The following is a 14,949-nucleotide window of genomic DNA, read 5'->3' as shown; positions in this document are numbered from 1 at the left end:
TCAGAAACCTCTGGGAGTAGTTTGCCACTTCAGTCCACAAATACAGTTTCTTTCCACTTACATGCCTTGCTCCGAAGGCTTGGGCTACAGGATCTCAACTGGAACACCTCAGTGGTGTGGACTGTCACTCGGCTGTGACCAGTACTGAGGCTAAATTGCTTTAATTAAAGGCTACTCCAGAGTAAGCTGCCATTAGTATCCGTTACTGCAAGATTAAAGTTCGTTTATTAGGTTGTTATTGATGGAATTAAGCCGACTGATTGGGAGCAATTCAGAACTGAAATAACTGTCATGCAAAGGATGAAAGCGTTTACTGGTAATATCAGGAAACTTATGGATTGAAATAATAAGATAATGCCAATTTAACTAAAAGCGGACAGCAAAGATCTATTGCTAAGCTCAAACTTTTAATCTGATGTGGTCTCACGCCCCTGTGGATGGACAGCTGTTCTGTGTAAGGTGGCCATGGAAGGCTCCAAAGTCTTACCGGCTCTATTGATGCATTGGGGATCATTTTGGGATCAGCTGTGACACGCACTTTTTGAGCCAGTTCCTTTGCACCACAATCTTCTTGTTTGTCATGGTGGAGGACGATGTGGAGCGAAGTGCTGAAGCAAATGCCAAACTTTAGACCATATGTGCCAGCTGGAACCCTGAACTGGCTCAGTGGTGGTGCAGGAGATGCTTTTCCTTGGATGAAAGATGCCATAGGACAGAAAGGAGATGTCAGGAGAATGAGATCTGGGCTTGGTGCCAGCACCACCCAAGCCAGAAGAACAACTTTAATTGGCCTGTTGTCCAGTCTGCTCTCTGTTCCTGCTTCTCACTGTGCCATCTGAGGAGATGGAAAACTTGACATCAGCCTATCTTTTTTTCTTTAATTGTTCTTCCTTATTCTTCAGAGAGGCCTTTCATGGTCTACCTGCAGGTGACCAATAATCAAAATGACATATTCCACATATTTTATAAGCCATCCAGCTGTGTTTCCAGGAGGGAGGAAGGTGAGGCTGGGGTGGGGGATGAAGATGACATGTTCAGCACGAAGGGCTGTTTTTTGCCTGAGGTGAAATTGGGATGTTTGTTTTCTCTGTGATGCAGGGATGCTGTGTGCTTACAAAGGTTTCTGAAAAGCCTTTGCTGGTTCTGACTGCACTGCGCTGGCTTTGGTAAGCAGGCCTTCTGGTATGCTTTAAAAAGATAAAATGAAAAAAAAACCCACCCCAAGAAGTATACTTTCTTTTTAACGTTCATGGTGATTAATGTAAGTGGCTTTTCACAATCCATTTCCAATTAATTTTAGCGAAGGGAGCTCTGCTGGCCCTGTATATGAACTAAACTTCATATTAAAAGATTATTGAAGGGATTGCAGGCTAAGGATTGAACCACAGGGCTTAAGTTCCAAACTAGCCATCATGTGAGTCACCAAAACCCACAGTTCTCCCTCAGTATGAGTCATCCTAATGACACAGTTGGAGCCAGTGGAGCTCAGAGCCTAATCTCCTCTGCCACCAGCCTCAGCCGTGCCTGGAAGAAGACAAGAAGAGGTCACAGCATGTAACACGCTTTCAGCTCCCAGGTGATGTAGCTGGAAGGGAAATAAATGGGTATTGCAATGCTTTCCATTTCAGGCTGGGTGAACAGCAGTCGTGCTGCAACCCACTCTGATCCCCTAAAATCAGAGGCACGTCTTGTCTTTTTGAGAGAGAGAGAAGAAATATTTTGCTCTTCCCTTTCTTCAAGCTCCTTTGAATACCTACAGTGCAACTTTATGTCATCCTTAGTAGGGGAAATAAAACTGTTAGTGCTTATGAGAATGCTGTTATTTGCTGTCCTTGCTGTTGCAGATTTATTATTATTTTCCCCTATTCCCTGGGCTATAATGTCCTTTACAAATACACTTGATGTTGAAGAGCAAGAAAACACCTTTTTGAATTGCATTTTGATAATTATATTGTAGTAAACCCCATGTATGCTGGGATTTGAAAGAACAGGAGTTGACAGACAAGCCTTTGTAAGCTTAACTGAGAAGCAGAAAAGGAAGGGATGCATTAATCAACACTGTCTCCTGTAGTTTTGTTCTGCTAATGGCCAAGATATGCTATAACTCTAAAAGAGCTGATTCATTCTTCCCCTTTTATTCTCGGGATGTGCTAAGAACTGCAGAATGTGATGCCAAGTGCTGGCTGCTGCCTGTCCTGGAGTTGGAGTGGCTGTGAGGAGCTGTTGGGATGGTGCTGCCTTTAATCCAGAAAGCAGTGGCAGAATGGGAAAAACATAAAATTTTGGCTTCTGACAGTGCGAGTAGGCATACATGGTAGATGAAACCCGTGGGATGGAGAGGATTTGATCTGAGAAGGGATTTCAGTTGGTTGGTTGGTTGGTTTTTTTCTTTAACCTGAGCATAGCTTCATTTATGACTCTTTCAGTCACTTAGTCTGTTCCCCCTAGCACCTTACCCCTGGTAAATGGTGATGGATACTTCTTCAATCCTACATTACCCATATCATGTTTGAGAGTCCTTTATGCAGAGAGATGACAATAGGGTAAAAAAGTGGGAAAACACTATTAGTGGTGTACAAGTTATAGTTGTCTGAGGAAAAACAGATGCTGTTATTTGTTCGGAAGCAGCTGGTACCACTTTATTTTCATGATTTGTGAGAGACAGGAGGAGAACACGTTGTGCTTTCATGGCCCTCTGACACAGCTCAATGGGAGAGAAAGCACACTTGCGTCTGCTGGCTGTAGAGGTTTACAGATGATTTGTTATGATCCATTCACTGAGCAGAAGGAAAAACTGTTACATTCAACACAAAATATACTATATGTGCTTTTCATGCAAATAAAATGCAGAAGCTACTGATCATTGCTGAAAAGCCCTATATTTTCTATTTGGGTTGAATCTTGAAGTGCTTTGCAGTGGGGCAGCCTCTCAGGCTGTATCAGGTATTAGCAGTTACCTGCTACAGATGTATGCATCTGCATTACTTCAACTTTTCTTTAGACAAGCAAAGAGTGAAAAAAATAAAGGGGTACTTCCTGTATAATGTAGGGAATCTGTGAGAGCAGTAGAAATAAGATCTCATGGAGGGTGGGAACCAGCAAGGCTTGGATATTGAAGAAAACTCTCTCCTGAGAATTTCTCACTCTTCCCAGATAATTCTGTGGGTGGATCTTTCTTTGTAAAGCATGTAAATTTGGACTTTTATAGGTAGAAAAAAGGGAATAGAAAGAGGAAATTGTTGTAACTTCTGATGTTAGAGATTGTACAGTCAAAGCGATCACTTTATAAGCCTCGCTTTGTAGGTTATTACTGAATATTATTCTATTGGAAGTCAAAGAGAGGATGTCTGTATTAGCCCTGATCAGATGGAGAAAATACAGATACAGATAAAGAGTAACTACACCGAGATATATATAATCCTGCGAGGAGAAAAGCTGGGTTCACAGAAATTCGCCTTTCTGTCAGTCAGGTAACAGCTCAGCTGCTCTGTGGGCCCGGGGCACTATGAGCTGAAGAGTTTCCCCATGAGTTGAAGAGTTTAGGCTCAGCCTGGCAGTCTTGACTCTGTCTTGTCAGGAGAGACAAAAACTGCACATGCTGATCCAATTCACCAGTTGGTCCTGAGAATTATACACAGGGATTCCTGTACATGGACCTGTATGGCAGCTTTCTGTGTGCCAAACCTCTGGCATGTTCTGTCAGCCTTTCTTGGTTTTCCCTGCTCAAGGGAAGGGCTGCAAGTGTGTCAGCAAAAGAGCTCCATGTTTCACTAGGTATTTTTACATGGAAAGGAGGAGAAAGATTTGAGTTTTGGGTTTCCAAGTCATGGTTGCTTGAAGTGCTTCTGCAGCTCCTTTATGTGGCACTAATTGTCACAAAAAACCCCCATGTCATCTGCCTCCATACCCTATTTGTAACTTTGGATTATTCATTCCGGATGCATATGAACTTTTCTGTGAAATTACTGGAAAAGAACGAAGGCAAATTTGAGAATGAATTGCCTGGAAAAATTGTATGTATGGCTTTGGCTTTTACAGCTGCTGTTTTTCAAAGTGTTCACCTGGATATGCAACAAAAAAAAAGGCGTTTTACACTCCCCGCCTCCTTGTTTCTCATCCTTTTCATCAGATAGGATTTCTCCACTCTAGCAATAGACAGTAGTTCCTCTACTCCAGTAATTTCATCCAGAGAGTATAAAATTGGGGCAGAGATGCACATTTGCCCCTTTGGCTATCTCTGTTCTCCCCCTCTTGCATATAAGCATCGTGATGCAGACTTAGTGCGCACAAGTTGAAATCTCTTTTGCATTGTGTGGACCAGCAAGGTCTGAAAATACAGATGCTGTGAGATTGGGAAATAGATTTGCATTTTAGAAGGAGCAGAGAAGGGAATTACATTAACAGGATATAATGGAAAAGGGGGTAAATTTTCTATTTGGGCATTATTGTTGTGTGACTTTTTAGGTTCCTGGTAGATTGTTTTTAATGTTTAGCTTTTTTTATATGTTGTTATATATTGTTACTTCAATAGCACTGTGTATCACAAATGTGATGCAAATGTTGGAACGTGTTTGCTTGTAAATGTATTTATAACTCTAATTGCAATGACAATTATTGCAATAAGGCTGAGAGCTGTGAATGAAGTGTCGTGTTTAGTCCATTCTCCTTTAAGTTTAGCTACTTACTATTAGCAAACTTTCTATCCTTGAACATCAGGAGATGATCTCGGAGGGGTTTTGTTTGTTTATAAGTACTCTGCAGGAGAGCAGTGCAAGTTGTCACTGTTTAGTCAAAACTAAGAGTGGACCACAGCAGAATGCAGACGGATACCTTACTCTTCACAGTTAAAGTTGTTTTGTTTTGCTGCTTTCACGTACTGACGAGCCAGCTGGTTTAATTTTAAATGGAAAACAGCCTTGTGATGGTAAAGAAGGTTCTTTATTAAAATAACAAGGGTAGTGGTAGCTAGAAACAGCTTATTCAGAGGCTGTGTAAAAGACCAGAGCCATTTAGCAGTAGGCAAAAGGTAGCCCTGAGCAAGATGAGAACAATGAACTGTCAAGAAGTGGTGTCAGGAAAAGGAACAGTGAATTTCACCCATTAAATTTCCTTTCAGATGTGTTTGCAGCCTATTTGCCTTTCCCTTTCCCTTTCATTTGATTTCAATAGTGTATAAAGAAGACTTCTGTCAGTCAGAGCTATTGTTCCAGAACGTTGTAGGGTTTAAGTTGATACAGCATTAACTTATGTCATTAAGGCTACACCAGCACTCCCAGCCTGGCACTATTTGCCATTAAAAACACATTTTGTCAACAGTAACTGCTTTTCTTTAAGAGTGTGGTTCCTGAGTACGTTCTCCTGCTCTTTGGCAAGGCGACCTAAGCTGTATTGTGGTCCTGATGATATTGCTGTTTGACTCATTTTGTCAGCTGAATTCAAAGATTTATTTTCTAGGCAGTGTCCCAGCTTGCATGATTCTGTTTTACTCCTACTTGTGAAAATCAATCATGGGGAACATCGCAGAGGAAATTACCAGCATGAGCAGAGAGTTCCTTGAGCAGCAGCTTATCCCCGTGCCAATCAAAAGGGCTTTGCTCTTTTCCTGCCTATGTTTGCAGGAGTCCAAGAATTATTTTGGATCTGTTGTGTGGTATGAAACAAGAGCTTGTCTATAAGAGTGAATGACTATGCTTTTTTGTATCCCTCAGATTTTCTTGTCTGTAACTTATTAGTATGATAATCATAATACAATCCTTTATAAAATTATGCATTGCAATCCAATGATACACTATAAAAGCATTGATATTTTATGCGTTCCCTGGAGATGAAAGTTTTGCAGTACATATAGATATCTATATATCTGTCGTGTATGAATAAAATATATATGTGTGTATCTACATGTTTCTCAGCTGAATAATGGAGGCTCCCTTCTTGTGCAAAGCTGCTGTAGTCCTGGTTAACACCAAGAGCAGGAGGAGGAGGCAACAAACACGTTGCAGTGTGCTTGAGAGGCTTTCTGCAGCTTTGTAGGATGCCAGCACAAACCAGAAGAAATAATATGTCATTGTATGTGGCCTACAAGAATATCTGAACTGGAAGGAGATTGAATAGCAGGGGTGGTGCTTTCAAGCTTGTCAACTGCTTGAATGGAGCTTTTCACATCTAAGCTCTCTTGTTAGAGAGATGTGAGGCTGCTGGAATGCTCTGTTCCAGAGCCTCGGATGGGTCCTTGTTGTAAGTGCTTGGAGGAATGCTGGAGTAATTAAGCTGAAATCTTTAGTGAAGTTTGCAGCTGCCGTGTTGTGGTTGGCAGATAGCTCATTGCTGAAAATACAGCGGAGGGAGTTGTTTTTGTTGTTGTGGGCAGCAGGCACGACTGAATCCCTAAATAACTGATGCCTGTGCTTAGCTGTCTGCCCACTATAGTATATTTCCTGATCTTTGCTGGTTCATTTTTCTTGCCCAACAGTGACACTGCTTGCTTGCTATTTAAATACTGTTATTGGTCAATGGCTGGTACTGACTGCAGTTTAAACAAAAATAGATGCTAAGTCGTCTGATTTAATTGCTTTCTGATGTACCACACTCTGTCAATGAAGCAGGTAGCCTTGTTCTTAAACAACCTCTGATTTAATCTTGATTTTAAAGCAGTCAGCGAAGCCATTCAGCTCTCCAGTTTCTGATTCTGTTTATTATCAATAGATTTGCATTTATATATCTTGGTTTCAGCAAACTCCTTTTTGAGGTTTTAAGGCTTACTTACCTCAATTGGTGTAGACTGGTGCTCCCACTGACTTAATTAGGGCCACTCAGCGTTGTGCATTTAAAGGACGTGAGTGTCCTCTCCTGAAGTGTGGCCTCAATATCTTTATGGATCACTAAATTGCAGTAGAGTTGAAGGCAAAACCAGCAACGGCAAAACCAGCAACAGCAAAACTGTTTCTAGTGAAATATGCAACGTGTTGTGGAGCTTTAAAAGAAAAATGGGAGAAAATTGGTTTCTGTTAGACCTTATAGGATAGAACCACCCACAACAACAAACCACTCATGTCGGGGAAATTCATCAAAATTTTGGTGAAATTAAATTGGCAGAGGGAAAGTAAAGGCTGTAGCCAAAGCATGTTTACCTAGTTCCAGTGGAAAGATATCTTCAAGTTGCACCTTATGCTTTGGGTAGTGATACAGGATACTTATGGAGATCATTAAATGCTGCATATTGCTTACATCAGGTTTTAAATATTATTTAAAGAACTTCACAAAATATGTGGCTACTGAATGGAAGATGATTATTCACTGATAGGATTTGAAAATGGATTTTGAATCCATAATAAAAATAAGCATATGTGCTTTTTATGCTTTTTTTTCTGCACTGGTTGTGAGGAAATGGTCCTGTGAAGCTGTGCAAGGACCTCACTATATAAGTTAGGGGTTAAATAACTTTCTTATTGTTAATCTAACTTCTGTTTGAACCTAAGCTCTTTCACCTGCCCACTCCTAGGGGGAATGAAATATATTTACCATAATTGAACTGTAGCTTAATTTCTTTAGGTACACAGTAAGCCAATGATCTCTGGAGAATGTGCTTCTGTTCTAAGAGGCTTATGAACAGAGGAGAGCATTAAATAATTACACAACTTCCAGATATTTATGACTGCAATGAGATCACCTGACATTGGAGGCTTTTTTTTGTTAATCTGAAATTGAATTAATTCAGGGTCTTTGGTGGTTCTTAGTGTTTAAAGTATTCCATGCTTTTAAAAAATATCTATTATCTCTTCTCACCTTGTAGCAAAAAAGACTTATATAGTGCTCTACCAAGTAAAAGCTATTAGTAAAGCACCTAAAGGCATTGATCATACAACAATTATGTTTCTAGTAATGCATGAATTTGAGATATGAGTTTGATTTCTGTTGGTATTTTTACTAACTTACAGCCAGACTCAACAACTGTTTTCGAAGGGACTGCTCTCAAGGTACGAGATTCAGCAATGTTAAATGGACACGATAAAGAAGTTTAAAGGCAGGAAAACCAGAACTGCTGCTGGTCAAGAGCTGGTGTTGTATCTGATTAGAATTCAGATGCATTTTTGATTGTTTAAATGGCCCTTTGCTCTCACTTTTTGTTTAGCTTACGGAGCTCTTGCATATTCTTTGTGGGGCTCAGTCTCAGCTGTGTCCATGCTTGGTCCCCTGGAGCATGTAGAGTGTAACTACGTGCTGGGTGTGTTGTCACAACTGACGTCGCTTAAGCACATGCCAGTAGCTGTTCCTGAATGTTCTCCATGTGCAGCTCCAACCGCTTCGGCTCTGTCTTGCCCTGGCCATGCTTGCAGGCGGCAGTTGCACAGGTCCCTTCATCAGCAGAATGGCTTCAGTACATCCATAACCTGTGGAGAGAGAATATACCATCAAAAAGGAGGGAGGAAAGAATAGCAAATGCGTCTTTGGGTCCCTGCCTCGTTTTCCACAGGATCAGAAAGCAGAATTTTGCTTTGTGTGCTTCCACCCTAAATTGTGGATTGTGGCTGCAGCTTCACCCTGTGAAACATCACACCTCAGTGATGGTCTCTTACTGGACACCATGTATGTGATTGCCTAGACCTGCTAGGATTTTGCATACCAGCTTTGTTTTTATTGTACCTACATCAGCATAAATTACTCTTCTCTGCATGTAAATGTACATCTACCTCCCCCTGATGTTGTTACTGATGGTCCTGATGATCACTGTTTTTCACGTTTATGTGTAAGAAGGCAGCCAAGAGCTTTGGTGGACTGAGATATTGTGTACCTGCTGTCAGGCCATGGCAGCCACACAAGAGCCTGTTGGGACCTGAGGGCAGCCCAGGTATCTGCATACAGCCTTTCAGCTGGACCTCGAGGAACAGGACAGACTTCCTTGGTTGTAGGATGGAGATGCTTGTGGTGTTCACTTGCTGGAACTTGTGCCACTGTCCCAGCATGACTTCTCTCAGGGATCTTGCTTCTCTCACCCCCCAGCAAGGACTGGAAACACAAGCATCTCCTGCAGGCTTCCCAGTTGGTTTTCCTGACCTCAGGCAACTCTTCACCTGTGAAAGGGGGAAAAGGGGTCATATATATCCTGCATATATAATAGTCTGCCTTCTCATGACATCAGTGCTGTGACATCACACCTTGATGTGATGCCATAGGGTGCCTATGTTCTTGCCTCATCAGAGGATCCTTTTGAGCCTGTGGTCTGGCAGAGGCTTTATCAGTGCAGACAGAGAGATGCAGGTGTTGAGGACAGGAGCTGGAGTACTTGGAGTGGAGGATGCTTGAGCTCAGCCAGCCATACTTGTGGGGTTTGTTGGCCTTGTGCTTTGTCACGTGAAGGTGATAGGAGTCACATCATCCTACTGGAGGTCTGTGCAGAGCGCATTTGCTCTGAGTGCTGCTAGAGGGATTGTAAAGAATGGGGACACCACCTTGTATGTGTCAACATGTCCTGCAGAAAAATGCAGGGTCAAGACAGTGCCCTCCTATTCTACAGCCCAGAATTTCCCCTGCTGTGGAGGGCTGAGCTCCAGGGACCCCTTCCCGAGGCATCAGATGCATGGTCTTGTCATGTCAACACAAACACAGACAAGCAAAAACTGGACTTGCTGCTCATTAAGCATCTTCATTAGCACATGTCTAAGTAGTGATAAAATCCAAGTACAGGACTATATGTCAAAATAAGGACCATATTTCAGTTCTGGTCATCTTAAATGACAAATAATTAAGGTGATGAAGAAGGTTGCTTTTACTGTCTACTCAAACAAAGGAAAAGGAGGAAACAAGATATATACTGTACCCCAAAAGAAAGGAAGACTAGATATAAAGTTGGTTAGGAATAATTTTCACAAAACCTTTTCTGGAAAGGTTTTTGTGAAACCTTTTCCAGGAAAAAACAAATCACAGCAATATTCATAGCCTGGATTTTATTTAGTTCCTCTCTTTTCCGGCATGACTATAGTTCTGGCTGCTCTTAGGAAAGTTAGGAAATGAGGTAGCTTCAATATTAATGTAGTGAGCTACATTTGCAAAGGCAATCAAAGAGCTTTACATGGTGTTCCGAGATACCGGAATTCAATTCACAGGATTTGCCAAAGCTCTATTTTTATTTTGTCTTCATCTGATGTTATCAAGGTTGTTCATGTTCCAAAAATGGATGAGTTTAGCAATAGTTAGCAGTTGGTAATAGGAGTCAAGAAGACCAAGGCTTTTAACACATTCAGAATGTTTAATTTCCCCTCCATCTGATGATAATAACATGTAAAAAGAAAATAACACAAAATTATGCGGATTTAAAAAAGCCTCCCACGCACCTTATGGAATTAAAATACTGTGTGGGCCTGTAACCATGAGTATGTTCACTAAGTATGATCTCCAGAAGCATGCTATATTTGAGAAAAAAATGAAATGAAAAATTAATGGTTGCTGTTTTATCCAAACACTTCACTTTCCTAACATTTTGCTATGCCCATTAGGTAATCGTGCCATTTATGTTTAACTAAAAATTTCCCTTGGGGTGATATCCGTAAAATTTAAATATTTGCTTATTCATCTGTAGAGTTTCTATTATTGGAACATAACATTGCAGCATGTCTTGAAGTATGTCCAAGGAAAGGTCAGGTTTTGCTGAAGTTTTCTTGTCTGAAGCTTTTTCATGCCAAAAATGTATTTAATGGTATAGTCAGCTGGGTACTTCCGTAAGGGTGGATGATTTTGGTTGTGGTATGAAGAGCTGGTTGGAAGTCTGGCTTCCCAGGCAATCTTGGCACAGAACCAAGACGTATATTATGCTTTGCAGAGTCACAGAACAGCCTGATGCAGAAGACATATTGGAGACAAGGGTGGGAAATCCTATCTGCTTCATCATCCCAAGAGATGTGGAGAGGGGAGGAAAAAAATGACAAACCCTTCTCTGAGATGTTTTCAGGAAGCAATGCCATGAATGTATACTATAAGTGCTTTTCATGAGCTTTATTTTTAAGCATGAGGGACGGGACTCAGAAATTATTAAAACAAGATAAGATAGGCACAGTCTTAGTGTGTTCGGGAGTACACGTGTTACTGTGTTTTGTTAATAATTAGCCTTTTTTAGTTTGCCTAAAAAAAATACAAGATAACCATAGAAAACTACTCCTTCTAATGGTACCGGCAGTGCTGTAAAATGAGACCAGCCCGTGTTATGTTATAACACAGCCACAGTAGTAAATAATCCCATTCTGGCTGTCGTCACGAGTATTTTAGATTCCTGGAATTAGATTAGGTCAGAAACACTAGGAGGTGAAACTGCAAAATCCGCAGAGCAGAAAAAAAGATGAAGCTGAGGGTGTGGGAGCCCTCTTTTCCTACAGCCACTCATCTTAAAATGCTGCCCATAACTCAGCAGAGCAAGTACCTCACAAATTGAGAGCACTGCTTGTCTCTGCTATTCCCAGAGGCCGTACATGGATGCTGAACATGCCTGCATCATTTGTAAATGCTCTTTATAGTGTCCCTACAGTAAATACAGCATAATATGAACAGTATGAAATTTGTGTCAAAATTTACTCATTTTCTTGATCAAAAGGAGACAACTTTGCTCACAGTGAACCCTTTGGAAATCTAAGTTTTTCTGGAAATAACACAGTAGTTGGTAGAGCCTGGAAATAGAATGGTATGTGGGGGATTTAGTAAATATAATTTAGGATATAAGAGTCACTAAGGGGATGCAGAATGACATGGCAAAGATGCACGTACAAAATACAAATACAAACCAGATTTTTCACGTAATGGTGGTGGCTTGTAGTATAGATCCTTTATGATCCAGTTAGACTACAGTTATGAATTAAACTTCAAAGAAATTTAACAATCGTGTTTTTGTACTACATATAGTTTGACAGGCTTCATTCATAAACCTCATGCACTAAGAGCATTTTACGAGGTATTATTACAGAAGCACTGAAAAGATACAGTAACTGTGAGCAGGTTTTTGCTGGAAAACATTTCCTCAAGAAGACAGTCATGCACAGCAAACCAGAAATATGCTATTTTTAAAAGGATTTGTATTTAGAAAGCATCTTCAGGAAGAAGAGATGGAATGTTATCTTCCTTAGGTATATGCCTGTTAAGAAATTTTTATCATGTACAGCAATCTAATGTTAGATCATGTAAGAGGGGGTTTGCACATTCCTTTCTCATTTCTGTTAGGAAATTAAATCCTGATAAGGTTCTATATGATGTCTCTTATCACTCTGTAGAGTAGCAATTTAAAGACCAGAAACACATATGGTTTTTCATCTTTATGATCCAATTTTTGACCACTGGAGTTTGTTTCCTGCTGCTGTTTTCATGAGGGCAGAAAATGCTTTGTCCAAAATCCACTTACTTCGCTGCTGGCCTTCAGTTTGAGGAATGTTCTGTTAAATCCCAAATACATGGCTGCAGTATTGAGCAAAAATTGGCTTCCTGCTAATAAATTAATACAAATAGTGTTTGGTTTTCTCTCGGCTTTCTCATTAGTTCCTCATGTGAAGGGTGAATAAACTGTAGACGAGAAATGATAAGAAAACGTTTTGCAAAATGAAGCATCAGTTACAGAGTCAAAGAATTGACTGTGCTGAAAATGAAGCAACGAGAAAAGCAAACTGTGGATGTGAGGACTCTGTGGTACTGCCAAGAAAGATAGGACAGGCCTGCCAGCCACAAAGGGAGAGCGTAGGGGCAACCTGGAGTGCCAGTGTCAGACTGCACCAGAGAACCTCCACAAGTATAGAACGAGGAAGATGAAGGAGAATATAAGGGTAGACATGTGCCCTGCATCTTTATATTCAATCTCATTTTGCATCAGCATTCCCTGTAGGGAACATGTCCCGAGGTGCAACAGGTAGGCACCGAAGTTAGGGGACATGCGCAGAGCCAGACCCTCCTATTGGTTAAGAGTCACGTGGGATCAAGGTATAAAAAGGCGCGCGTTCTTTAAATAAACCTCTTTGTTTACCACCTCACAGAGAGCGTGCCATGATTTCTTTATTATACAAAGACAGCGTCCACGTGGACGCTACATATGGCACCCCAGATGGGACCGAATCTACATTAGATCAGATATTTTAAAACCTGTAGCAAGTTCTATCGGTAGGATCTCCGGTTATCACTTTAGTTTTATAAAGTGGGAGTCCTTTTACCGAAAAAAACCTAGACGTCTGTAAACGTTGCCTTGGGGGAGTCCAAGGAACAAAATTAGTGAGCTCAAAAAAGATAGGTTAGTGCACAAAAAACGGGAAGAAAGAAGAAAAAAGAACTCGCCGAGAGATCGGAGCGGGCGGGCACCAGAGAAAGCGGAGAGGACCGAAACAACATCGCAGCGGTGAGTGAGCTGAAAGGCAGCCTGTGCGGCCAGGACTGCTCCCCGACCGGCAGCGTGACCGCAGCCCAGATCCCCGAGCCGCGGGACGCGCCGAAATCGCGGGGAAACCCCTGCCGCGCCGCCGCCGCCGCCGCAGCTGAAACAGCCACGCGGCCCGGCGCCGCAGCTGCCCGCACCACCCCAGCCACCCCGCCCGGACCCCCGCATTGGCCGTCTGCCTAGCAGAAAGCCCCCAGCTCCACGCCGCCCGCCGCCCCTGCAAGCGTTCGCTGCCCCTTCCTCCGGCCCCGCCCCCCGCCCAGAAGCCGCGCGGGACAGGGGAAGGCACACCGAACGCCCGCAACCCCCGGACCCACCTCGCCTAGCGAGCCCCCGCCACCACCTTCTGCCGACCCGCCCGCACCGCGCCGAGAAGGACCACGCCGCCATCGGGCCATCCCTGTACCCCGTACCGTGCTGAGGGACGCCTCACCGCACGCCAGACCCCCAAGGAGACGTTAGCCGCCACGCCGAGCCGCCACAGCCGCCGCGCCAGCCGCCGCGGGGAGGAACAGGACCCCGTGCCGCAGCGCCGCGAGAAGCCTTGCTGCCAAACCGCCGCCGCAGCCGATAACAGCCCCGCGCCGCGAGAGGACCCCGCGCCGCCGCTGCGCCGAAAGCACCGCCGCCGCCCGAGCCGAGCCCTGAGCCCGCCCGAGCCGCGAGACGACCCCGCGCCAGCCGCGTGCCACCGCTGTTTGCAGCCACCGCCGCTGAGCCAGGAAACCAGCCGACCAGAACCGGGAGTAGCCAGCCACTAACTACACAAAGAACTTCTGCCCGCGCGCATCCAAACCGCCGCGAAAAGGTAAACTGAAAAACTTTTTCCTCACCGCAATTTCAAAAAACACAGATTCACCACACACAGCCCACGAAAGGACAACACAAGAGCATAACACCCATAAGCACCCCCCCAATAACACTGCCCTCAGCAGCCGCCCAACTTTTAGGTGTAGGGACACAAACGCCCAAAGTCTGGCGGGGGGGAGAATGGGAGATGTTCGTGAATTGAACACTGAGTCAGAAGCCCAGGGCCAAAGGCACACGGGCCGTTGGGAGGGGACGGAGCCTGAAATGCGAGATCCCCACTCATGAGACCATCGCAGAGGGCTCCGTCACGGTGACCGTGGGGGCAAGCCAGCAGAATCACCTCCCCGTCCCGCGAATGACTGCCGGCCACGTGTAACCTCATGGGCGTCGCCATCTTGCCCATTAAAATGCCCGGGTACTGAACTGTCTCTTCCGGTCCCTGAGCCGCCCCGCCCCACCCATAGGCGCGAGGGGGAGGTAGCCCCGCCCCCTCGCCGCCTCCGACACCCGCCCACACCCCCCCACCGGCAACCGAGGCTACCGCAGCCACGGGGAGGGGGGGAAGGGGGGAGGAGGAGGAGGAATTCTCAGTAGTTCCGTCGGGAAGGAGCAAAAAGGCAGACAGGGAAAAGTCGGATAACAGGTGGGAAAACAGGGGTAAGGCAGTTCGACTGGGTGGCCTGAAGGATAATCGGGCATACTCAAATGAATTTAGCCAAAGCCACGCCCCTCAGCCTGAGCCCCTA

At 43.8% G+C, this 14,949-nt stretch overlaps 1 long non-coding RNA gene across 1 annotated transcript; it reads right to left on the bottom strand.

Annotated features, from left to right (window-relative positions):
• Positions 1–283: 283 nt before the first annotated feature.
• Positions 284–8,212, bottom strand: LOC113973887. The gene is made up of 3 exons (XR_003536366.1): positions 8,118–8,212; positions 6,764–6,970; positions 284–922 (listed from the first exon to the last, which is right to left on the bottom strand). It is a non-coding gene; the product is annotated as an uncharacterized LOC113973887 (long non-coding RNA).
• Positions 8,213–14,949: the final 6,737 nt, after the last annotated feature.

The sequence above is a fragment of the Neopelma chrysocephalum genome, unplaced genomic scaffold, assembly GCF_003984885.1.
Source record: "Neopelma chrysocephalum unplaced genomic scaffold, ASM398488v2 Primary Assembly neopelma1_107, whole genome shotgun sequence".
Lineage (NCBI taxonomy): Eukaryota > Metazoa > Chordata > Aves > Passeriformes > Pipridae > Neopelma > Neopelma chrysocephalum.
The sequence above is the reverse complement of the archived record's forward strand: the minus strand, read 5'-3'. Positions and strand labels throughout refer to the sequence as shown.